The sequence below is a fragment of the Balaenoptera borealis genome (genome assembly GCF_965194805.1).
Source record: "Balaenoptera borealis genome assembly, chromosome: 18".
Lineage (NCBI taxonomy): Eukaryota > Metazoa > Chordata > Mammalia > Artiodactyla > Balaenopteridae > Balaenoptera > Balaenoptera borealis.
In genome coordinates, this window is record NC_138877.1 from 29,438,443 (window position 1) to 29,465,785 (window position 27,343).

Consider the following 27,343-nt stretch of genomic DNA (forward strand, 5'->3'; position numbering starts at 1 on the left):
CATAAAAATGTAGAAAATGAAATTTTGTATTTAGTTCCAAATTTGAATTGATTTAAAAAAATAAAAACCAAAAGGTCAATTTTCAGATAGAAAATCCAAAAGTATTTTGTAAGAAAGAAACACTAAATATAATACACAAAATATTTTGAGAGATGCCCAGGGAACAACTTTTTTCAGTTGGAATTTTCATTGCAATATATCTTACAAATACAGTATAATGCTGAAGGTTATAGCAAGCAAGAATGGTAACATGACTTAAAATGGTTTGCCCTTTACAGAACTCTGACTATATGTATTTGTGATCATGTATTTAGTTTGTGGCAGGCTTCAAGAAGGAAACATACACACATACATAAACAGAGACACAAAAACTAAGTATACAAGATGCAAGAAAGTGACATACATACTTGTATTTTATTTTTATATAAAACCAAACAAATACAATTACTGAAAAATTCAACTGAAAAATCTTGATATTTATATGAAACATGCCAAATCAGGATTTTGAATTAAAATTTCTAATTTCATCCAGATAGCAAGGATGAATTTGGTATAACCTAACTATGGATTAAAACTTAATAAGTTTACAAATATATATATACCTCAAATTTGGAGTTAAAAAGTTGAAGAAAACTGAGCATGGTATTGATGTGATGAGAAAATTAAGAAAAGTGTAATACTCAACAATTTATAATGAAATTAAAATATTTGAACTTGATTCTTATGCAATATTAGAGAAATCCTTCAGGCATGTAAACAGAATTTTCTATATAAAATATTACTGTATCTCTAATCAAAACCAAGATGATAATCTAAATGTTTAAGACTGATGGCAAATTAAGGCATCTTCTTAGGAAACAATGGAGGAAACTCATATTTTTAAGAACAAAAGTATACATTTGAGATTCAGTTGGAAGATGCAAATAAAATTTTTTAAACCCCTTTATTGAGGTATGATTGACATGCAAAAAGCTTTACATATTTAACGGATAGAACTTGATGAGTTTGAAGATAATATATGCCTGTGAAAACTTCATCAGAATCTATGCCATAAACATATCCATCACCTCCAAAAGTTTTCTCCCATCTTCTTTATCATTATTTTAATTTTTATGAAAAGAGCACAGCATAAGATCTACCTTCTTAGTAAGTTTTTAAGTATACAATACAATATTGTTAACTTTAGACACTATGCTGTTTCATACCCTTTGACTAATACTTCTCTGTTTCTCCTCACCTCTAGGCCGTGGCACCCACCATCCTATTGATAACTCTCTGCTTCTATGAGTGTCACTATTTTAGATACCTCATATATGTGGTATCATGTAATATTTGTTCTTTTGTTTCTGGCTTTTTTACTTAGCATAGTGTCCTCCAGGTTTATCCATGTTGTCACAAATGGCAGAATTTACTTTTTCTTTAAGGCTGAGTAATATTCCATTGTATGCACATACTACATTTTCTTTATTCATTTATCCATCAGTGGATATTTAGGTTGTTTCCATGTCTTGGATATTGTGAATAATGCTGAAATAAACATGGGGGTAGAGATATCTCTTAGAGCTCCTGCTTTTGATTCCTTTGAATATATACCCAGAAGTGAGGCTGTTGGATCATATAGTAATTCTATTTTTAATTTTTTGAGGAAACTCCATACTGTTTTCTGTAGTGGCTGCACCAGTTTACATTTCCCTCAACAGTGTAAAAAGTTTCTCTTTACTCCACATCCTCACCTACACTTTTATTATTATTATTATTATTTTTGATAATGGACATCCTAAGAGATGTAAGGTGATATCTCATTGTAGTTTTGATCTGTATTTTCCTGACTTTTCCTGATGATAGGTAATGTAGAGCACATTTTATATATCTTTTAGTCATTTGTTGGCCATTTGCATGTCTTCTTTGGAGAAATGTCTATTCAGGTCTTTTGCCCATTTTATAATGAGGTTTGTTTTTTTGCTATTGAGTTGTATGAGTTCCTTACATATGTTGCATTTTAACCCTTTTATAAGCTATATGGTTTGCAAATATTTTTGTCCCACCTTGCTTTTTCATGTGTTGCTTGTTTCCTCTATTGTTCAGAAACATTTTAGTTCCCACTTGTTTATTTTTGCTTTTGTTGCCTGTGCTTTTGGTTTCAGATGTCAAATTTTTAAATTATTTTAAATAGACGTACCTAAAAATAGATGCCAGATTAAAGGGAATGAGAAAATAAAAGAAATGATATAAAATACAAAGATAGAAATAAGAAAAAAGAAGAGAAAAATGATAATTATACGATAGAGGTAATATAACAGTAGTAACCATTCTAGTTTCAGAAGAAAAAACACGACCCTTTGGAAAGTGCTGCATGCATTGAAGATTTTGTGACCATTTGGTGGTAGGTAGGAGAGAGTGGGAGGCTCTATAGGTTCCTCTGCTATAAAGTTATAAAGGTGGGATATTTTTGGAATCTGTGGGAAAATTCCCTTCTTAGCTGTACTGTTCATGCTGTTAATCTTCTAAAGAAATCCAACTGTTATTTCTCCTACTGCCAGCATACTTAATTATTGTTGCACAGAGCAAAGCAATGATAAGATCTGAACAAAACAGATGGCTCAGCATTGCCAGAAAACTTATGTTTTCGACATGAGTTTTATAAGACACAGAAGAAAGTACAATTTTGTTGAAAATGTCCCAGACAAATCAGCATATTTTTACAACACATATAGACATTGTAGCAATTAACGTACTATATCATTATTTCATATTTCTTCAATGATGTTTTTCTAAGTGCTTTATAAAAGCATAAAAGATGTGTAAATCATTTCTAAAGGATGAGATAATTAAGAATACTTGTTTGTTCGTGAGTATAGCCAACTTGACAGGGTAATGCTCCTTTGCATCGTTGCATGCCATCTTTGAAAATCAAGTGGAAATCTGGAGTTTTAATTCAATTAATTTGGACTTTAAGCTTGTAGAGTTCTTTGGATTTATTGAATGCATTTGCCATGTTAATTTCTAATATATTGATTTACTTATTGAATGTAAATTAATTATTGTGCCCATGTTCATTTCTAGGCAATATGTTATGACTAGTAATACACATATTGATAGGAAAAGGCCTTGCTCTTTGGTGAATTATTACTCAAAGAGGGAGGTTGACATATAAATCTACAGTGTAAATTTTATTGTTAATATGTAAGTATGAAGTTAGAGGAAAGACTTGAGGAACATAAAATTCAGGACATTAAAGTCAAAATCACAAGGCTAGGAAACTTTCTAATATATATGATGACATCTATATTTTGCAGAGAATTGGAAGTGTTGTAAAGGCAAAGATAAATGGAAAATGAATTCAAGTCTGTAAGAAAAGCATAAGAAAAAGCACCAATACATTATAATGTGTGACGTAGGTAGTCAGACACAAACATGTAATACTTAAAGAAAGAATGTTGAAAGATAAACCTGAAGGGATAAGTAGTATTGAGTTTTGTTGGGGCCTTGTTTGATATATGAAATATTAAATTTTATTCTATTAGTGAAAGAGAGTAATATACATGCATAGAGGGATAAAATGAACCCCTTGGCTATAATATGAAAGAAGAATTTAAGGGAGATAGCACTGAAATCAGAACAGAGTAAATGTATGTCAATAGTGAGATATGCAGGCTTGCATGATTAGTAAGTTAATAAATAAATGAATGAAAACGTGTATATATGTGCTAAAACACTGTTGACTAAATGGAATCATACATTTTAGCTTTATTTTCTAATTTTTTTAATTTTTAAAATTATTATTTTTTAAAAAATGATAAAAAATAAATATGTTCGGGCTTCAGGTGAGGAGTCTGAAACTCAGAAAACTTAGGTGATTGACTTTTCTATGGACATACAGGAAGTAGTGTCACATATTTCACTTCCAAAACAATTTGTTTTACACTCTACTAATGTCTCCATCAAAATATAAAAATAATAACTTAAAATTCAACTTTACAGGAAATGTGTTTGCCTGTAAATATTTAGTAGTTATTGTAGGTCATTTTTTGTAGGTAGAGTGGGGTTTTAAATCATTTCACCATTTAAACAGATCATTAAATTGATTAGATTGGTAAGATTGATTGATAGTGTTACATTTAATAAAATAAACCGTCTGTAGAATTTCTTTTAATAATTTGTAAAAGCATAGGATATCCTTTATTCTAAAATTAACTTTGATAGTTTTAACAACTGAATCACTTATTCTTAAGCAAATACTATTATCAGATGTTTTCTATAATTATTTGAAACCTTACAATCAAAGTAATATGCATATTAATTAAAACGTGTGAGTCTGATACTAAAAAATATGGAAGACTGGTAGATAAATTTTAATTTACTTTCTCATATTTTTGTTGATTTTATTTAGCTTTATTTATGTTCAAACAATAAAGAGTGCTATTGGTAGAAATACATGAATTATTAATGATTTTAAGTCTTAGTATAAAGTTTCCACACAAATTTTTAATGAAACCACTATGTCCTAATATATTTTTTAGTGTTGAGCTCATCGTATACCTCTTTCAAAGCACTTTTTTTCATCTGTGGAAGGCAACACACATATTTTTATTTTATTTTATTGCTTCTTGTCTTGTCACCTCTCCAATTAGAGAAATTTCCCATATATGCTCACTCTATTGGCTCATATGACATTGTCATTATCCTTGAAATTGTGAGTAGTGTGGTTTGTATATATCTGTCTTTTAATTTGTATTATTGTTATTGTGATAGAAATTGCATTCAATTTGATACTTATTGTATTCCACAGTTTTCAAGATCTGCCCATATTGCTAATAGTCTAACTCATGACTTGTGCTTATATCACACTCTACTGTCAAAGGCATGCAACATATTGCATATTTCTCGTATCTATTTCCTTGATGATAGAATACAGGATGCTACTATCTCACTGCTACCACAAATAAAGCTTCCATGAAGACCCAAGTATACATCTGTTTGGGGATCTGTGTAAGAGCTTTGCTGTAGTACACAACAAGTAGAAGAATTGCTCGTGCTCCCTCACAGGGAATGATCATTTTTAAATTGATTAAATACTGCTAATTTGGTTTCCAGTTTGGATGAATGAGTTCAAGGAAAGCATGAAGTTCTTCATATCCCCAGACCCTGATATAAACTTGCTTTCACATTTAGTCAATCAAATATATATTAACTGTATCTTATAGTGTTTTGTTGTTGTTTTTTTTTTTTTTCTTTTGTCTTAGGGTAGCTTTTTTTTTTTTGAACATCTTTATTAGAGTATAACTGCGTTACAATGATGTTAGTTTCTACATCATAACAAAGTGAACCAGCTACACATATACATTTATCCCCATATCTCTTCCCTCCTACGTCTCCCTCCCTCCCACCCTCCCTATCCCACCCTGCTAGGTGGTCACAAAGCACTGAGATGATCTCCCTGTGCTATGCGGCTGCTTCCCACTAGCTATCGGTTTTACATTTGGTAGTGTATATATGTCCATGCCACTCTCTCACTTTGTCCCAGGTACCCTTCCCCCTCCCCATGTCCTCAACTCCATTCTCTAGTAGGTCTACATCCTTATTCCCGTCCTGCCCCTAGGTTGTTCATGACCATTTTTTCTTTCTTTTTTTTTTTTTTACATTCCATACATATGTGGTAGCATTTAGTATTTCTTTTCCTCTTTCTGACTTACTTCACTCGTATGACAGACTCTAGGTTCATCCACCTCGATACAAATAACTCAATTTCGTTTCATTTTATGGCTGAGTAATATTCCATTGTATATATGTGCCACATCTTCTTTACCCTTTCATCTGTCAATGGACACTTAGGTTGCTTCCATGTCCTGGCTATTGTAAATAGAGCTGCAATGAACATTGTGGTACATGACTCTTTTTGAATTATGGTTTTCTCAGGATATATGCCCCGTAGTGGGATTGCTGGGTAGTATGGTAGTTATATTTTTAGTTTTTTGAGGAACCTCCATACTGTTCCCCATAGAGGCTGCATCAATTTACATTTCCACCAACAGTGCAAGAGGGTTCCCTTTTCTCCACACCCTCTCCAGCATTTATTATTTGTAGATTTTGATGATGGACATTCTGACCAGTGTAAAATGATACCTCATTGTACTGTCAATTTGCATTTCTCTAATGATTAATGATGTTGAGCATTCTTTCATGTATTTGGTGGCAATCTGTATATCTTCTTTGGAGAAATGTCTATTTAGGTCTTCTGCTCATTTTTGGATTGGGTTTTTTGTTTTTTTGATATTGACCTACATAAGCTGCTTCTAAATTTTGGAGATTAATCCTTTGCCAGTTGCTTCATTTGCAAATATATTCTCCTACTCTGAGGATTGTCTTTTTGTCTTGTTTATGGTTTCCTTTGCTGTGCAAAAGCTTTTAAGTTTCATTAGGTTGCATTTATTTATTTTGGATTTTATTTCCATTTCTCTAGGAGGTGGGTAAAAAAAGGATCTTGCTGTAATTTATGTCATAGAGTGTTCTGCCTATTTTTTCCTCTAAGAGATTTATAGTGTGTAGCCTTATATTTAGGTCTTTAATCCATTTTGAGTTTATTTTTGTGTATGGTGTTAGGGATTGTTCTAATTTCATTCTTTTACATGTAGCTGTTCAGTTTTCCCAGCACCACTTATTGAAAAGGCTGTCTTTTCTCCATTGTATATCCTTGACGCCTTTATCAAAGATAAGGTGACTATATGTGTATGGGTTTATCTCTGGGCTTTCTATCCTGTTCCATTGATCTATATTTCTGTTTTTGAGACAGTACCATACTGTCTTGATTACTCTAGCTTTGCAGTATAGTCTGAAGTCTGGGAGTCTGATTCCACCAGTTCTGGTTTTCTTTCTCAAGATTGCTTCAGCTATTTGGGGTCTTTTGTGTTTCCATACAAATTATAAAATTTTTTGTTCTAGTCTGTGAAAATTGCCACTGGTAGTTTGATAGAAATTGCATTGAATCTGTAGATTGCTTTGGGTAGTATAGTCATTTTCACAATATTGATTCTTCCAATCCAAGAACATGGTATATCTCTCCATCTATTTATATCATCTTTAATTTCTTTCATCAGTGTCTTATAGTTTTCTGCATACAGGTCTTTTGTCTCCTTAAGTAGGTTTATTCCTAGGTATTTTACTCTTTTTGTTGCAGTGGTAAATGGGAGTGTTTCCTTAATTTCACTTTCACATTTTTCATCATTAGTATATAGGAATGTAAGAGATTTCTGTGAATTAATTTTTTTTCCTGCTACTTTACCAAATTCACTGATTAGCTCTAGTAGTTTTCTGGTACATCTTTAGGATTCTGTATGTATAGTATCATGTCATCTGCAAACAGTGACTGCTTTACTTCTTCTTTTCCGATTTTGGATTCCTTTTATTTCTTATTCTTCTCTGATTGCTGCAGCTAAAACTTCCAAAACAATGTTCAATAATAGTGGTGAGAGTGGGCAACCTTGTCTTGTTCTTGATCTTAGTGGAAATTATTTCAGTTTTTCACCATTGAGGACAATGTTGGCTGTGGGTTTGTCATATATGGCCTTTATTATGTTGAGGTAAGTTCCCTCTGTGCCTACATTCTCGAGGGTTTTTATCATAAATCGGTGTTGAATTTTGTCAAAAGCTTTTTCTGCATCTATTGAGATGATCATATGGGTTTTCTCCTTCAATTTGTTAATATGGTTTATCACATTGATTGACTTGTGTATATTGAAGAATCCTTGCATTCCTGAGGCAAGCCCCACTTGATTATGTTGTATGATCCTTTTAATGTGCTGTTGGAATCTGTTTGCTAATATTTTGTTGATGATTTTTACATCTATGTTCATCAGTGTTACTGGCCTGTAGTTTTCTTTCTTTGTGACATCTTTGTCTGGTTTTGGTATCAGGGTGATGGTGGCCTCATAGAATGAGTTTGGGAGTGTTCCTCCCTCTGATATATTTTGGAAGAGTTTGAGAAGGATAGGTATTACCTCTTCTCTAAATGCTTGATAGAATTTGCCTGTGAAGCCATCTGGTCCTGGGTTTTTGTTTGTTGGAAGATTTTTAATCACAGTTTCAATTTCAGTGCTGGTGATTGGTCTGTTTATATTTCTATTTCTTCCTGGTTCAGTCTTGGAAGGTTGCGTTTTTCTAAGAACTTGTCCACTTCATACAGTTTACCCATTTTTTTGGCATAGAGTTGCTTGTAGTAATCTCTCACGATCCTTTGAATTTCTGCAGTGTTTGTTGTTACTTCTCCTTTTTCATTTCTAATTCTGTTGATTTGAGTCTTCTTCCATTTTCTCTTGATAAGTCTGGATAATGGTTTATCATTTTTGTTTATCTTCTCAGAGAACAAGCTTTTAGTTTTACTGATCTTTGATATAGTTTCCTTCATTTCTTTTTCATTTATTTCTGATCTGATCTTTATGATTTCCTTCCTTCTGCTAACTTTGAGGTTTCTTTTTTCCTCTTTCTCTAATTGCTTTAGGTGTAAAGTTAGGTTGTTTATTTGCGATGTTTCTTGTTTCTTGAGGTAAGATTCTATTGCTACAAACTTCCCTCTTAGAACTGCTTTTGCTGCATCCCATAGGTTTTGGGTTATCATGTTTTCATTGTCATTTGTTTTTAGGTATTTTCTGATTTCCTCTTTGATTTCTTCAGTGAACTCTTGGTTATTTAGTAGTGCACTGTTTAGCCTCCATGTATTTGTATTTTTTGCAGATTTCTTCCTGTAATTGATATCTAGTCTCATAGCATCGTGGTCAGTAAAGATACTTGATATGATTTCAATTTTCTTAAATGTACCAAGGCTTGATTTGTGACCCAATATATGACCTATCTTGGAGAATGTTGCATGCACACTTGAGAAGAAATTGTATTCTGTTGTTTTTGGATGGAATGTCTTGTAAATATCAATGAAGTCCATCTTGTTTAATGTATCATTTAAAGCTTGTGTCTCCTTGTTTATTTTTATTTTGGAAGATCTGTCCATTGGCGAAAGTGGGGTGTTAAAGTCCCGTTCTATTTTTGTGTTACTGTCGATTTCCCCTTTTATGGCTGTTAGTATTTGCCTTATGTATTGAGGTGTTCCTATGTTGGGTGCATAAATATTTTCAATGGTTATATCTTCTTCTTGGATTGATCCCTTGATCATTATGTAGTGTCCTTCTTTGCCTCTTGTAATAGTCTTTGTTTTAAAGTGTATTTTGCCTGATATGAAAATTGCTACTCCAGCTTTCTTTTGGTTTCCATATGCATGTAATATCTTTTTACATCCCCTCACTTTCAGTCTGTATGTGTCCCTACGTCTGAAGTGGGTCTCTTGTAGACACCGTATATATGGGTCTTGTTTTTGTATCCATTCAGCCAATCTATGTCTTTTAATTGGAGCATTTAATCCATTTACATTTAAGGTAATTATCAATATGTATGTTCCTATTACCATTTTCTTAATTGTTTTGGGTTTCTTATTGTAGGTCTTTTCCTTCTCTTGTGTTTCCTCCCTAGAGAAGTTCCTTTAACGTTTGTTGTAAAGTTGGTTTGGTGGTGCTGAATTCTCTTAGTTTTTGTTTGTCAGTAAAGGTTTTAATTTCTCCATCGAATCTGAATGAGATCCTTGCTGGGTAGAGTAATCTTGGTTGTAGGTTTTTCCCTTTCATCACTTTAAATATGTCCTGCCACTCCCTTCTGGCCTGCAGTATTTCTGCTGAAAGATCAACTGTTAACCTTATGGGGATTCCCTTGTGTATTATTTGTTGTTTTTCCCTTGCTGCTTTTAATAATTTTTCTTTGTATTTAGTTTTTGATAGTTTGATTAATATGTGTCTTGGCGTGTTTCTCCTTGGATTTATTCTGTATGGGTCTCTCTGCACTTCCTGGACTTGATTAACTGTTTCCTTTCCAATAGTAGGGAAGTTTTCAACTATAATCTCTTCAAATAATTTTCTCAGTCCCTTTCGTTTTCTCTTCTTCCTCTGGAACCCCTATAATTCGAATGTTGGTGCATTTAATTTTGTCCCAGATGTCTTTGAGACTGTCCTCAATTCTTTTCATTCTTTTTCCTTTATTCTGCTTTGCAGTAGTTATTTCCACTATTTTATCTTCCAGGTCACTTATCTGTTCTTCTGCCTCAGTCATTCTGCTATTGATTCCTTCTAGAGAATTTTTAATTTCATTTATTGTGTTGTTCGTCATTGTTTCTTTGCTCTTTAGTTCTTCTAGGTCTTTGTTAAACGTTTCTTTTATTTTCTCCATTCTATTTCCAAGATTTTTAATCATCTTTACTATCATTACTCTGAATTCTTTTTTAGGTAGACTGCCTATTTCCTCTTCATTTGTTTGATCTGGTGGGTTTGTACCTTGCTCCTTCATCTGCTTTGTGTTTCTCTGTCTTCTCATTTTGCTTAAGTAACTGTGTTTGGGGTCTCCTTTTCACAGCCTGCACGTTCATAGTTCCCGTTGTTTTTGGTGTCTGCCCCCAGTGGCTAAGGTTGGTTCAGTGGGTTGTGCAGGCTTCCTGGTGGAGGGGATGAGTGCCTGTGTTCTGTTAGGTGAGGATGGATCTTGTCTTTCTGTTTAGCAGGTCCGCATCTGGTGGTGTGTTTTCAGGTGTTTGTGACCTTATGATTTTAGGCAGCCTCTCTGCTTATGCATTTGTTTGTGTTCCTGTCTTGCTAGCTGTTTGGCATAGGGTGTCCAACATTGTATCTTGCTGGTCGTTGAATGGAGCTGGATCTTGGGGTTGAGATGGAGATCTCTGGGAGATTTTCACAGTTTGATATTACATGGGGCTGGGAGGTCTCTGGTGGACCTATGTTTTGAACTTGGCTCTCCCACCTCAGAGGCACAAGCCTGATGCCCAGCCAGAGCACCAGGACCCTGTCATCCACACAGCTCAGAATAAAAGGAAGAAAAAAAGAAAGAAAGAAAGAAAGCTATTAAAATAAAAAATAATTATTAAATTTTTTTTAAATTAAAAAGTAATAAAAAAAGAAAGAAAGAAAGAAGAGAGCAACTAAAACAAAAAACAATTCCACCAATTATAACAAGTGCTTAAAACTATACTAAAAAAAAGAAAAAAGAAAAAAGAAAAAAAAAAAAAAAACGATAGAAATATCCCTAGGACAAATGGTAAATGTAAAGCTATACACATACAGACTCACAAAAAGAGAAAAAGGATATATATATATCTATATATATATAGATATATATATATCTATATATATATAGATATAGATATATATCATTGCTCCCAACGTCCACTGCCTCAATTTGCGATCATTTGTTGTCTATTCAGTTAGTCCACAGATGCAGCAGGGTACATCAAGTTGATTGTGGAGATTTAATTTGCTGCTCTTGAGGCTTCTGGTAGAAATTTCCCTTTCTCTTGTTTGTTCGCACAGCTCCTGGGGTTCAGCCTTGGTTTTCACCCCGCTTTTGCATATAGGTCTCCTGAGGGCATCTGTTCTCCACTCAGATAGGAAGGGGTTAAAGTAGGAGCTGATTAGGGGGCTCTGGCTCACTCAGGCAGAGGAGAGGGAGGGACACGGAATGCGGGGCGCACCTGCGGTGACAGAAGCTGGTGTGGTGTTGCACCAGCCTGAGGTGTGCCATGTGTTCTCCCAGGGAAGTTGTCCCTGGGTCACGGGACCCTGGTAGTGGTGGTCTACACAGGCTCCCAGGAGGGGAGGTGTGGATAGTGACTTGTGTTTGCACACAGGCTTCTTGGTGCCTGCAGCAGCAGGCTTAGCATCTCATGCCCATCTCTGGTGTCACGCTGATAGCTGCGGCTCGCACTCATCTCTGGAGCTTGTTTAGTTGTTGCTCTGAATCCCCTCTCCTCGTGCACCATGAAAGAAAGAGGCAAGGAGTAGTCTCTTGCCTCTTCGGCAGCTCCAGACCTTCTTGTGGACACACTCCTGGCTAGCTGTGGCACACTAGCCCCCTTCAGGCTGTGTTCACGCAGCCAACCCCAGTCCTCTCCCTGGGATCTGACTTCCAAAGCAGGAGCTTCAGCTCCCAGCCCCCACCCGCCCCGGTGGGTGAGCAGACAATCCTCTTGGGCTGGTGAGTGCTGGTCGGCACCCATCTTCCGTGCGGGAATCTCTCTGCTTTTCCCTCTTCACCCCTGTTGCTGTGCTTTCCTCCATGGCTCCGAAGCTTCTTTCCCCCTCCACCACCCCCAGTCTCTGCCCTCAAAGGGGCTTCCTAGTGTGTGGAAACCTTTCCTCCTTCACAGCTCCCTCCCACTGGTGCAGGTCCGTCTCTATTTTGTCTGTGTTTTTTCTTTTTTCTTTTGCCCTACCCAGGTACGTGGGGAGTTTCTTGCCTTTTGGGAGGTCTGAGTTCTTCTGCCAGCATTCAGTAGGTGTTCTGTAGGGGTTGTTCCACATGTAGATGTATTTCTGATGTATTTGTAGGGAGGAAGGTGATCTCCACGTCTTACTCTTCCGCCATCGTGAAGCTCCTCCCTCATAGTGGTTTAAAAGTACGTTTTTCTAAATGCTAGTGAAGTTGAGTAGCTAAAATAATCTGTGTGTGTGTGTATGTGTGTGTTTCATATGTCTGAGTGTAGTTTTACATAGATAAGTGCATTAAAAAATCTAAAAACAAAATCAAAGCCAAGGATCAATATTTTTGGTGGATTTCTGTACTTCTTTTGTTAATATGTATAAGTATATATATTGCCTTGCTGGTTTAAGATTTTACATATATATCTTCTCAAAAATGTGACCTGTCTGTTAACTCCATCTATAGTATTCCATATGGAGCAGATATAATTACTTTTAATGATTTCAAAGCCAAAAAATTTTATCTTATGAGTTGTGCTTTTGGGTGTCCTTTAGAACTATTTCCCTTAATATAACAAGTATATTTTCCTATATTTTCTTCCATTACATTTTAAAATTGTCTTTCCCATTTAGGTGATTTTTTCCAACTGGAGGACACATTTGTGTATGGTATAAAAACTCCTTTATTTTAGTCCATATACTGGAACAGTTTTAAAACAGCAATGTCTGCACATTTGTAATACTTCTTTGATTACATACTGTGTTTTCATATGTGTCTCTTGCTGGACACTCAATTGTCTTTTGAAATCTAGTTTCCTATTTATTTCCCAGTAACATCTGTTTGCCTGTATTTGTTCATTAATTAATTAATTCACTTGTTTCTTTATTTGTTTATTTTTATTACCATGAGTAGGTAACATATTTTAACATCTGTAGAACAAATCTTCCTACATCATTTATTTAATTCCAACATTTCCATAGGTACTGTGAACTTTTTCCCTAAGACTGTTTGTAAAATATATTAAATTAAAAATCCATTAGATGTTTAATTAAAATGGAATTGGATTTCTAGATTGCTTTGAGAAGACCTGGCATCTTTATCATGTTAACTTGCACCATAAAATGAAGACTATGTATGTATTTATTTATATTGCCCTTTAAAAATTTTAACCACATTTAAAAAATATCTTCATACAAATATTCTTCATCTTTAAATAATATATCCAGAAAATTGCATTTACAAATGCAGATGACAATACATATCAATATGATATGTTCCCTCTCTACCTATCAATCATAAATAAGTTCAAGTTTTTAATTATTCAAATGCTCTGTATCATAGCATATTTTGTGTATTCTGTAACACTTCTTTTCTTTCAATCATATGTGCCTAAAATATACTTTTTTTCATTCTTTTATTTTACACTTTTGAAGAAATGCTTACATTTAAATATGTTTCTTTGGGATAGTTGACTTTTCTTTTTCCTTAACAGTTGTTTATTTCCCCATTTCTCTCACTCTCTACTTTGCTCTCTCTCTCTCTCTCTCTTTATTTTTTTGGCCAGCTCTTGATCTTATGTACCGTGACAAGATTTCAAAATAATCTGAGAGTCTTTGTTCTGATCTGTAGTTTACTCAATTACACTTCAGAAAATACTTGTTACCTCAGAGCTCATTTTTACCATCTTTTTTATTTTCCATTGATCAATTTTTACATATTGTTTTCTTCTTTTCCCACCATCCACTTTATAGATCAAATTTCTATGTTGATTTGTATGTTATCCATTATATTTTATTCTTCTGGTTGTTACCTCTATCATATTGTTACTTATACTTGTGTTTATTCCCTCCTTTCTCATAAATATCTCTATCTCACCTTTGTATTGTCATCAGAAAGATAAATTAAAATGCTTTTATTGCCCTTTGGTCTTTTCCTCTCCTTTCTCTTACATTTTGGTATTATTGCACAATATTAATTCTCAGGATGTAAAGATATAATTTTGCTATTGCTTTTTAAACAGCAAATAGTTATTATTCCTCTTTGCTTTCCATACATCTGCTGAAGCATTGTTTCAGTCAGTGTCCAATCAGAAAAGCAGAAATCTATTATTGTGCTTTAAACAGATGAATTTAAAGACTGGCAATTAGGTACAACTGTGATTGACGTGCTGGAGGGGAATAACGAAACAGGCATCTGAAAAACTAAAAGAAAAAGGTTAAAAGCTAAAATTTAAAAAGTAGCAAGGAAGCAAACAGGAAAACAGACAAAAGACCAAACCAAACACTTTACTAAAAACCTGGTTAATGCTCAGTGTTGTGAACTGATTAGTGAACCTTTTATTATTTTTATAGATCTAAGTTCCAAGCTTCCTAAACACTGGATTAATTCAAATTTATTTTGAAATAAAATTCAAACTGAATGATCTGTAGAGCTCTGCCATAAAAGTTTTTTTAAGCAAATCAAAAGCATTTTCTCTTAAAGCAAAATCAGGCTTCATTTATATGGCTGGAAGTTTTATTATCATTAATTTTAAATTGTTAAAGATTATTTTTATCTTTTTTTAAACTGTTTTTTTCCTTCAGGGACTTTTTATTAAAAACAAACCAACTGGTGTTGCATATAGGGAACACATGCAAACACTTTGGCTTGCTAATGGTATGTGTGAGTAGATAAAGGAATACCTGCTGTGATAAATATTCTCAAATAGTAATACAAAAATGAAAAGCAAAAGAAAGTGTGGACAAGAAAAACTGACTCCTTTCTCCATTCCTAGAGGGAGATCACACATAAAGAAAGTTCCTTTTCCTTCCAATTGGTGGGGTTCCTCAGTGTGATTGATGTCTCCAATTCCAAGTGATATTATAACAAGGAGTGCAGCACCGCTCTGCTCAGTGGTGAAGGCGATGCAGTTTATTTTCAACTGGCACTGCAGGGGAGTGGAGATTTTTCTTTTTATGTATCATTTATAAATTGATACGGTAACCTCACCAAGCAGTAGCTTTTAAAACTTAATGAGGATGAAAAATTGTGTGTATGTTCAAGCATATACCTGTGTATGTAAGTGTATGTCTAACATTTGATGTTTCTAAGAAGTTGACAGGAGCAAAAAATCCAAGCACTTGAATATATTTTGATGTTTTTCCTTATTTCTTTGTAAAAACAACTCTATCTTTAATTTGTATATTGATAATAAAAACTCAGGACAAGTGATTTTTTAAACTGTCCTTGTTTGAGATTATAACACACCATCGCACTGTAACTGTATGATATTCTAACTACCCTGGCTATTGACTATAGTTGATAGATTTTGTAGGTAAAAATATGAGATTACCAGTTAAATTTAAATTTCAAATAAACAATGAATAAGTTTTAGGATAAGTATGTCCCAAATATTGTGTGGGGAAAGTTATACTAAGAAAATATTCATTGTTTATCTGAAATTCAAATTTAACTGAGAATCCTGTGTTTTATCTGGCAACCTTAATATTATCTTCCCCAGATTTCATTCTCAGAAAGAATCATTTTGAGGAAAATATAAATTATTTCAATGTGTATGTATGGTTACAGAACAAATACTTAGATGGATTAAATAGAACTTTGAGAATGGGAAAGCTGATATTTTTCCTGCCTCTTTATTTCAGTAAAGTCAAGCAGTGAACAATGTTCCATAAAGGTCAATTGGCAACTGTACCATCTGCTCTGGGTCCCTAGAATAAATTTCCTGCTGGGGTCCTGCTACACATGAGCACATGTTATTTGCACAAAGACCAAAATCTTATATTGTATTCTTGCTTGATCCCTGCAGTGGTTGCTGGCTTAGCAGCGTCAGTAATGGTGTTTGTGGCCAAATTCTGGACCTTCATTATGCTGACTGCTGCCAGTCCCAGGAAGAATGAGTCTAGCAAGTTAAAACAACATGAAATGAAATGCTAGAATATATGTGCTCTGGACGAACAGGTAATACCCTCAGATTACTTTTACCAGGCCTGTTTACTCATGCCCCAGGTTGTGTGAGTATTGACTTTTAAAGACTCACAGCCACACTCTTTTCCAGAGAATTGCCCTGGGAAGATTGAAATACCTCAGAGAACATGTCTTCTATTGCCCCCACCTATCCAGTCAATGAATGATGGATAATAGGCTGCAAAATATCTCAAGGTAGGACAACTTGTGATGCAATTAATACTCTTGATCTCCCTATGAAATCAGGCTGAGTCTAAACTTCAGGTAAAACCATAAATTTGCTTGGTTTTTTCTCTTGCTCTGTTCTCACAGATTTCACCAGAGAGCACTACCTCAGTAAACAACTTATGCCTAAATCACCATCTCAAATTCTGCTTCTGGGCATCTCAAACCAGGACAATATCCTATTGTCATAAAGGAAATTGTTTATTTAGAGAAAATCAAAGGGGAGGGTCAAAGAATTATCTGTTGAATGTAAAACCATATGGGAAAAACTATACATACTCAATACTAACTATACTCCCTAGCTCCTCTGTATCATCTAATCTACTGTCTATCCCTTGTAGTGTATTTTGTCAGTTACTGTATTCTTCATCTCTGTTTGGTTCTTCTTTGTATTCTCTAACTCTTTGTTAGATACTTCTAACTTCTCACTCTGTTGATCCAATCTTCTCTCAAGTTCTTTGAACATCTTTATGATTATTATCTTGAACTTTTTATCAGGTAGATTGCTTATCTCTATTTTACTTGTTTTTTCTTCTGGGGATTATCTTATTCCTTTCTTTGGAATATATTCCTCTGTCTCCTCATTTTGCCTTATTTGCTGTGTTTATTTCTATGTATCTGGTATGTTGGTTATATTTCCCAACCTTGGAGAAGTGGCTTTTTTAGGAGATGTCCTATGTGTCCCAGCCACACATTCCCCTCTGGTCACCAGACCTATATGCTTTAGTGGTGTTCCTATGTGGACTGAGTGGGTCCTTCTGTTTTGACAGGCTGACTACTCTGCCTGGTCTGGTAGGCATGGCTGGCCCCTGATCTGGTTGGTTGTCTGGTCCTGTCTTGTGCAGAGGCTGCCTGCTGTTGGTGAGCAGGGCTGGTCACAAATCAGCTAACTGCAGAAACTTAGGGTTCCCAGCTCTAGTATTTGCTTGTTGGTGGGTGCTACTGGCTCCTGACATGGCTGGCTGTGGGTTCTGGGGTTTCCCAAAGCTGGTGTCACCACTGGTGAGTGGAGCTGGATCCTCAGGCAGTTGGCTGAGGTGTACAAGGTGTCTCAGAGTTGACCTGCTGGTGGGCAGGGTTGGGGTCCAGGGATGCACAGGCTAATGACAGCCTGCTGGTGTTGGATCCAGGTCCTGGGGTCTTTGGCTGCCAGGTTCTGGGGATCCCAGAGCTAGAGTAGGCCTGCTGGTGGGTGGGGCATTTCCTGGTACAGCTGACTTTGAGGTCTGAGGTATCCTGAAGCTGGGTCTGCCTACTGGTGGATGGGGTTATATCCCCGGATGGCTGGCTGAGGGGCCCAAGTTGTCCCAGAGCTAGTGTTGGTTTGCTGGTGAGCAGAGCTTGGGCCCATGGAGGCCTGGGGTTACTGTGGCCCACTGGTTGGTGGTGCTGGGTCCTGGGGTCTCTGGCTGCAGGGTCCTAGGGGCTCCAGAGTTGATGTTGGCCAGCTGGTGGTTGAAGATGAGTTTTGACATCTGGTTTGGGGATTCTGGGGGGTCCCGGGGCTAGTGCTGGTGCACTGATATATGGGGCCAGGTCCTGAGCCCTCTGGTAGACAGGCTGGTCCTGGGAGGGCTGTGGGCTCAGCATGTCTTAAGGCAACTGACCTTCTGATTGGTGGGGCTTTGTCCCCACCCAGTTGGCTGCTTGTCTTGAGGCATTCCAGAACTGCTGCTGACAGTATTCATGAGCAGGGCCAGTTCCTGGCTCTAATAAGCTAAAAGGAAAATTCCTAAAATGGTGCTTGCCAGCACCAATGTACTCCTGGGAGAATGAGCTCCCATAAATGTCTGCTGCCAGTGTCTATGTCCCCAGGGTGAGTTCCAGTTGCCTCCTGTCTCTCCAGAAAGCTCTCCAAGATCAACAGGTGTGTCTGACCCAGGCTCCTTTCAAATTACTACTTATGCCCTGGGTCTCAGAGCATGTGAGGTTTTGTGTGCATCCTTTAACAGTGGAGTCTCTATTTCCCACATCCTTCTGGCTCTCCCTAAAGTAAGCCCTGCTGGAATTCAAAGCAAATGTTCTTAGGGCTCATTTTCTGGGTGTAGGAACCCTGGACTGGGTAGCCTGATATGAGTCTTGGACCCTTCATTCCTTGAGGAGATCCTCTGCAATTGTAATTATTCTCCCATTTGTGGGTCACCCACCTAAAGGTATGGGTCTTGACTATACTGCATTGCCACCCACTTATCCATATCATCGAGGTTTCTTATTTATATTTTTAGTTGTAGAAGATATTTTCTGCTAGCCTTCTGGTTTTCTCATTAATAGTTTTTCTGTAAATAGTTGTAATTTTGGTGTACCCATGTGGGGAGGTGAGATCAAACTCTTCCTACTCCACTGTCTTGGTCACATTCTCTCACTTAGATCCTAATAACAAAGTAGGCACTGGGCCCCATGATGAAATCAATTTGTGGAAACAACATTGAGATAATATAACAATGTCCACATATGGAGGCAAGGGTGAGAAATGCTGAGTGCCTTCACATAAAAATTTAGAAAAACCAGAGGCAAAATTATCGAATTATGTTTAAACACTCTTTCATGTTCAAGATGTTGATAAGTATATTTGTATAAGAGACTTTATAAGGGTTCAAATATATAATTGCTTTCTTTTGATAAAAATGAATTGTCTCCTTAAAATCCTTTTATGGAAATACATAGATGACAGTGCTTTTTACTGACATTTTATATTAAGTTACATTTTTAAAAAATTATCAAATCTTATCTGCATTCATATAAGTAAACAGTGTGTTTTACTGCTCACTTCCTAATAATTTAACCTGGCACCATCTGACAAAAAGATTGTAACTATTACAAACCACTTTAACATATTCAAAGTATCTCTTCTTGCAGAAAACTAATATGTTCACTTATTAAGATATGTAAGATATGGATATAAAGTCCAGTTTGAAGATACATATTTTGCCTATGATTTCCCCATAGTGAAATAACATGTTAAAAACAAAGGGTTTTTTTGTCCACTTGTTTTATTTTATTTTGTTTTTACAATTAGCTAAACTCAAAGCACTCAGAGCACAATCTTTTTCCAGATTTTTGTGTTCTTACAAAGATATACAAGTTTTCAAATATAAAATTACTGACTTCTTAATTGCATAAATATGAGGTATGAATGAGACTGTAACTCACTTCCAAAAACTTTTTTTTAAATCAATATTTTCTAACAGGAAAGTTTAGAACTAAATTAAATCATAAAAATAAAATGATATTTTTTCCCATCCATATATGTTAAAGGCACCAAATCTACCTAAGAGAATACTGCCATATATATAAAGAAAATAAAAGCCAGACAAAAGTCACAGAACCTTGATAGAAATAGCTATAAAAAAACAAAAATCACCCCAATACTAAACACATGTGACCTCCATAATAGACAATTGAATTCTGAATCATGTCTCTGAGCTCATTGTGTTGTGCTGCATAGGCATCTTATTTGTCTGCTGTTTCTTAAATTTTATTCTTAGGCAGATAATCTGCTGAACCTCTGGAAGCTGGCGACTCAGCCAGGCAATTTACTTGTGCCCTTATAACTGAACACAGCATAGTGCCAACATTTACCTCTGCCAATTCCTGATGGCAAACCCACTTTGGCTAGACCGTCACAAACCTGGACTAATAAGAAATATAAAGCCTCAGAAGGATCAAAGATTCAGTCTTTTCACATTAACAGCAGAGGTTGGGATACCATATGTAATTGTTTCAATCTGCCTAGACAACTGTTAACCATCAATATTCCTCTACCCCCACAAACACAATCCTGGCCTCATCCATTGCACAGAAAAATTGTAGATAGGTTTGGAGTTGGGATTCTGTGTGATCTGCTGAGTGTGCATGTCTTATATGTTATGTGAGACAGAATATCCCATGGTTTCTTCCATGGCCAACTCTTCCTAAGAGATGCCTGTGGTCATTTAACAACAACTAAAATTGTCTGAAGTTATCCCAGCAGCCCTTGGTCAAATTACAGTGCTCTTCAGACGAGCCCCAAGTGTCTGGTCTATTCTAACAGAACAATTTCTTAGTGTCTAGTGGTATCAACATTTGCTTTGAGCTTTCAGTTGGGTGAGGCAAATAAAATATTTTAAATAATGATTTCCAACTACTTCCTCAAAAATAGGGGAAGTCCTGATTTTTTTTTTTTTTTTTTTCTGAAGCTGAACTTGTTCTTTGGGGAAAAATATTGCACATATTCATCCACATTTGTGGCAACAACACCTACAATACAAAAATAAATTGTGTAACTATACAATACTCCAGCCCAAAGGAGCACAAATTCCAAATCTACTTGGTTCAGACTGCAACTTCACTCTCCAAATAAGATTTATGACTCCACTTGAAACTTGCATTATTGGACAGTGAGGGAACTCTCCTAAGTAAGGGGAACATGTATTTAAGTCATGACAGAGTTCTGACAGATTTTCTCCTAGAAAGGATGGGAAGATTGAGAGTTACCTTAAATCCCCTTAAGACTCTTTTGATGGGAAGCAGTGAAGCAAGTTTAAGGTAATGTCGTTTTCTGCTGCTTTATCAGTACTATCTAAGATAAATTTCACCATCTAAACTGCAATTTATCAACGTTTTTACTGATAGTGCAACAAATAGTCCCAGAAAGAAAGTTGTTCAACTTGCTTTCCCAAAACTGATTGTTTTTCTGGTATTGTGAAATTTAGATAAGTTGTAATTTTCTCGGTATGTTTAAATAATTTTATAACAGGAAACAACCTTAAGGGGACCCAGGTTGCCTGATTTTTAACACATTCTGTAGTCGAAAGGTGAAGCTGTTTAAATATTAATTCTGCAATGCCATTCATGACTAGATTCGGAAAAATATACTTCGGGTGTTACTACTGAATCCTCCCTGAATATGTTTCATGTTATTTACTTGCCTTAATAAAGGCTAGGAGTGGATGTCTTAGGAATAAAACCCAACAATAAAAGCAATCCTTTTATCCTTTTCTGCACTTATTTTCTTTTATCATTTATCCTTATACTTCAATTCCTTTGTGTTTTTTTAACTGGCTATGACAATGGTGCAGAATATTAAAAAGGTATATCTTGGTTCAATGTCAGGTAATAATAACCTTCTCTGGTAATGACCAACATAGAAGCTAAATATTAACCATTTTCAAATTTTCCATTTTGACTTTGCTGGCGGTAATCTAATAAGATATCAATGTAAAAGTCTCCTTTAATATTCATGCCCATAATTATATGAATATGCAAGACTCCTCGTGCTCCTAATACAGAACAACAACAAATATAAAGCGAGTCATGGGGAGACCTTCAAGATGGCAGATGGGTAAGACGTGAACGTCACCTTCCTCCCCCAAAATACATCAGAAACACATCTACATGTGGAGCAACTCCTACAGAACACCTACTGAACGCTGGCAGAAGACCTCAGACCTCCCAAAAGGCAAGAAACTCCCCACTTACTTGGGTAGGGCAAAAGAAAAAAGAAAAAACAGAGGCAAAAGAATAGGGACAGGACCTGCACTTCTGGGAGGGAGCTGTGAAGGAGGAAAAGTTTCCACACACTAGGAAGCCCCTTCACTGGTGGAGACGGGGGCTGGGCTGGGGTTGGGAAGCTTCAGAGCCACGGAGGAGAGCGCAGCAACAGGGGTGCAGAGGGCAAAGTGGAGAGATTCCCGCGCAGACTATCGGTGCTGGCCAGCACTCACCAGCCCGAGAGGATTGTCTGCTCATCTGCCGGGACGGGTGGGGGCTGGGAGCCTGAAGGGGGCGAGTGCACCACAGCTAGCAGGGAAGGAGTCTGGGAAAAAGTCTGGACCTGCTTAAGAGGCAAGAGACCATTGTTTCAGGGTGTGTGAGGAGAGTGGATTCAGCGCAATGCCTAAACGAGCTCCAGAGATGGGTGCGAGCCGCGGGTATCAGTGCAGACCCCAGAGACGGGTATGAGACACTAAGGCTGTTGCTGCAGCCACCAAGAAGACTGTGTGCAAGCACAGGTCACTATCCACACCTCCTCTCCCAGGAGCCTGTGCAGCCCGCCACCACCAGGGTCGCGTGATCCAGGGACAACTTCCCTGGGAGAACATATGGCATACCTCAGGCTGTTGCAATGTCATGCTGACATCTGCTGCCACAGGCTTGCCCCACATTCCATACCCCTCCTTCCCCCCAGCCTGAGTGAGCCAGAGCCCCCTAATCAGCTACTACTTTAACCCCATCCTGTCTGAAGGGGGAACAGAAGCCCTCAGACAACCTTCACGCAGAGGTGGGACCAAATCCAAAGCTGAACCCAGGAGCTGTGTGAACAAAGAAGAGAAAGGGAAATTTCTCCCAGCAGCCTCAGGAGAAGCAGATTATATTTCCACAATGAACTTGATGTACCCTGCATCTGTGGAATAACTGAATAGACAACTAATTATCTCAAAATTGAGGTGGTGGACTTTGGGAGCAACTGTAGACTTGGGGTTTGCTTTCTGCATCTAATTTGTCCTGGCTTTATGTTTATATTAGTTTAGTATTTGGAGTTTATTACCATTGGTAGATTTGTTTATTGATTTGATTGCTCTCTTCCTCCTTTATATATATATATATATATATATATATATATATATATATATATACACACACATATATATATATATATATAGTCTTCCTTTTTCTCTTTATGTGAGTGTGTATGTGTATGCTTCTTTGTGTGATTTTGCCTATATAGCTTTGCTTTTACCATTTGTCCTAGGGTTCTGACTGTCCTTTTGTTGTTGTTGTTGTTGGTATAGTTTCTAGGTCTTGTTATCACTGGTAGATTTGTTTTTTGATTTGGTTGCTCTCTTCTTTCTTTCTTTCTATTTTTTTATTACTTTTTTATTTTTAATAATTATTTTTTATTTTAATAAATTTTATTTTCTTTCTTTCTTTCTTTCTTTCTTTCTTTCTTTCTTTCTTTCTTTCTTTCTTTTCCTTTTTTCTCCCCTTTCTTCTGAGCCGTGTGGCTGACAGGGTCTTGGTGCTCCGGCCAGTTGTCAGGCCTGAGCCTCTGAGGTGGCAGAGCTGAGTTAAGGACACTGGTCCTCCAGAGACATCCCAGCTCCATGGAATATCAAACAGCAAAAGATCTCCCAGAGATCTCCATCTCAATGCTAAGACCCAGCTCCACTCAATGAGCAGCAAGCTACAGTGCTGGAGACCCTATGTCAAATAACTAGCAAGACAGAAACACAAACTCACCCATTAGCAGAGAGGCTGACTAAAATAATAATAAGGTCACAGACACCCCAAAACACACCACTAGATGCGGTCCTGACCACCAGAAAGACAAGCTCCAGCCTCATTCAACAGAACACAGGCACCAGTCCCCTCCACCAGGGAGCCTACACAACCCACTGAATCAACTTTATCCACTTGAGACAGACACCAAAAACAATGGGAACTACAAACCTGCAGCCTGCGAAAAGAAGACTCCAAATACAGTAATTTAAGCAAAATGAGAGGACAGAGATATGCAGCAGATGAAGGTAAAGGTAAAAGGCAAGGTAAAAACTCACCAGACCAAACAAATGGAGAGGAAATAGGCAGTTTACCTAAAAAAGAATTCAGAGTAATGATAGTAAAGATGATCCAAAATCTTGGAAACAGAATGGAGAAAATACAAGAAACGTTTAACAAGAACCTAGAAGAAATAAAGAGAAAACAAACAATGATGAACAACACAATAAATGAAATTAAAAATTCTCCAGAAGGAATCAATGCCAGAATAACTGAGGCAGAAGAACGGATAAGTGACCTGGGAGATAAAATAGTGGAAATAACTACTGCAGAGCAGAATAAAGAAAAAAGAATGAAAAGATTTGAGGACAGTTTTAGAGACGTCTGGGACAAATTAAATGCACCAACATCCGATTCATAGGGGTCCCTGAAGAAGAAGAGAAAAAGAAAGGGATTGAGAAAATATTTCAAGAGATTATAGTTGAAAATGTCCCTAATACGGGAAAGGAAATAGTCAATCAAGTCCAGGAAGTGCAGAGAGTCCCATACAGGAAAAATGCAAGGAGAAACACGCCAAGACACATATTAATCAAACTATCCAAAATTAAATATAAAGAAAACATATTAAAAGCAGCAAGGGAAAAACAACAAATAACACACAAGGGAATCCCCATAAGGTTAACAGCTGATCTTTCAGCAGAAACTCTGCAAGCCTGAAGGGAATGGCAGGACATATTTAAAGTGATGAAAGGGAAACACCTACAACCAAGATTACTCTAACCAGCAAGGATCTCATTCAGATTTGACAGAGAAATTAAAAATTTTACAGACAAGCAAAAGCTAGGAGAATTCACCACCACCAAAATACCAAACCAACTTTACAACAAATGCTAAAGGAACTTCTCTAGTCAGGGAACACAAAAGAAAGAAAATACCTACAAAAACAAACCCAAAACAATTTAAAAACGGTAATAGGAACATACATATCAATAACTACCTTAAATGTAAATGGATTAAATGTTCAAACCAAAAGTCATAGACTGGCTGAATGGATACAAAAACAAGAACCATATATATGCTGTCTACAAGGGACATACTTCAGACCTAGAGACACATACAGACTGAAAGTGAGGGGGTGGAAAAAGATATTCCATGCAAGTGGACATCAAAAGAAAGCTGGAGTAACAATTCTCATATCAGAAAAAATAGACTTTAAAATAAAGACTATAAAAAGAGACAAAGAAGGACACTATATAATGATCAAGGGATCAATCCAAGAAGAAGATATAACCATTGTAAATATTTATGCACCCAACATAGGAACACCTCAATATGTAAGGCAAATGCTAACAGCCATAAAAGGGGAAACCAACAGCAACACAGTCATAGTAGGAGACTTTAACACCCCACTATCACCAATGGACAGATCATCCACAATGTAAATGAATAAGGAAACACAAGCTTTAAATGATATATTAAACAAGATGGACTTAATTGATATTTATAGGACATTCCATCCAAAAACAACAGAATACATTTTCTTAAGTGCTCATGGAACTTTCTCCAGGATAGATTGTATCTTGGGTCACAAATCAAGCCTTGGTAAATTTAAGAAAATTGAAATTGTATCAAGTATCTTTTCTGACCACAACGCTATGAGACTAGATATCAATTACAGGAAAAAGTCTGTAAAAATACAAACACATGGAGGTTAAAAAATACACTACTTAATAACCAAGAGACCACTGAAGAAATCAAAGAGGAAATCAAAAATACCTAGAAACAATGACAGTGAAAACACAATGACCCAAAACCTATGGGATGCAGCAAAAGCAGTTCTAAGAGGGAAGTTTATAACAGTAGAACCCTACCTCAAGAAACAAGAAGCATCTCAAATAAACAATGTAAACTTACACCTAAAGCAATTAGAGAAAGAAGAACAACAACAAAAAAAAAAACCCAAAGTTAGCAGAAGGAAAGAAATCATAAAGATCAGATCAGAAATAAATGAAAAAGAAATGAAGGAAACAATAGCAAAGATCAATAAAACTAAAAGCTGGTTCTTTGAGAAGATAAACAAAATTGATACACCATTAGCCAGACTCATCAAGAAAAAAAGGGAGAAGACTCAATAAACAGAATTATAAATGAAAAAAGAGAAGTAACAACTGACACTGAAGAAATAAGAGGGACCATGAGAGATTACTACAAGCAACCATATACCAATAAAATGGACAACCTAGAAGAAATGGACAAATTCCTAGGATAGCACCACCTTCTGAAATTGAACCAGGAAGACATAGAAAATATAAACAGAGAAATCACAAGCACTGAAATTGAGACCGTGTTTAAAAATCTTCCAACAAACAAAAGTCCAGGGCAAGATGGCTGCACAGGAAAATTCAAAAAACAGTTAGAGAAGAGCTAACACCTATCCTTCTCAAACTCTTCCAAAATATAGCAGAGGGAGGAACACACACAAACTCATTCTACGTGGCCACCATCACCCTGATACCAAAACCAGACAAAGATGTCACAAAGAAAGAAAACTACAGGCCAATATCTCTCATGAACATAGATGCAAAAATTCTCAACAAAATACAAGCAAACAGAATCCAATAGCACATTAAAAGGATCATACATCATGATCAAGGGAGGGTTAATTGCAGGAATGCAAGGATTCTTCAATATATGCAAATCAATCAATGTGATCAACCATATTAACAAACTGTAGGAGAAAAACCATATGATCATCTCAATAGATGCAGAGAAAGCTTTGACAAAATTCAACACCCATTTATGATAAAAACCCTCCAGAAAGCAGGCATAGAGGGAACTTACTTCAATATAATAAAGGCCATATATGAGAAACCCACAGCCAACATTGTCCTCAATGGTGAAAAACTGAAACAATTTCCACTAAGATCAGGAACAAGACAAGATTGCCCACTCTCACCACTATTATTCAACATTGTTTTGGGAATTTTAGCCACAGCAATCAGAGAAGTAAAAGAAATAAAAGAAATCCAAATCAGAAAAGAAGTACAACTGTCACCGTTTGCAGATGACATGATACTATACATAAAGAATCCTAAAGATACTATCAGAAAACTACTAGAGCTAAACAATGAGTTTGGTAAAGTAGCAGGATACAGAATTCATGCAGAGAAATCTCTTGCATTCCTATACATTAATGATGAAAACCCTGAAAGAGAAATTAAGGAAACACTCTCATTTATCTTTGCAACAAAAAAGAGAAAATACCTAGGAATAAACCTACTTAAGGAGACAAAAGACCTATATGCAGAAAACTATAAGACACTGATGAAAGAAATTAAAGATGATACCAATAGATGGAGAAATATACCATATTCTTGGATTG

At 36.3% G+C, this 27,343-nt stretch overlaps 1 long non-coding RNA gene across 1 annotated transcript in view; it reads left to right on the forward strand.

Annotated features, from left to right (window-relative positions):
* Positions 1–27,343, forward strand: part of LOC309615765 — a 268,971-nt gene that overhangs the window by 50,812 nt on the left and 190,816 nt on the right. The window lies entirely within an intron of this gene.